The sequence below is a fragment of the Arachis duranensis genome, chromosome 7 (assembly GCF_000817695.3).
Source record: "Arachis duranensis cultivar V14167 chromosome 7, aradu.V14167.gnm2.J7QH, whole genome shotgun sequence".
In the NCBI taxonomy this organism is placed as follows: Eukaryota; Viridiplantae; Streptophyta; class Magnoliopsida; order Fabales; family Fabaceae; genus Arachis; species Arachis duranensis.
In genome coordinates, this window is record NC_029778.3 from 54,485,174 (window position 1) to 54,485,552 (window position 379).

Below are 379 nucleotides of genomic sequence, written 5' to 3' on the forward strand. Positions count from 1 at the left end.
CTTGCATTCCAGACAGACTTTGAGAAATCATATTGACTTGCTGAGTCAATATTTTGTTTTGAGCCAATATGGCATTCAGAGCATCAATCTCAAGAACTCCTTTCTTTTGATTCATCCCATTGTTCACAGGATTCCTTTCAGAAGTGTACATGAATTGGTTATTCGCAACCATTTCAATGAGTTCTAGAGCTTCTGCAGGCGTCTTCTTCAGATGAAGAGATCCTCCAGCAGAGCTATCCAATGACATCTTGGACAGTTCAGACAGACCATCATAGAAGATACATAGCATAGACCACTCTGAGAGTATGTTAGGAGGACACCTCCTGATCAGTTGCTTGTATCTTTCCCAAGCTTCATAGAGGGATTCACCTTCCTTCTG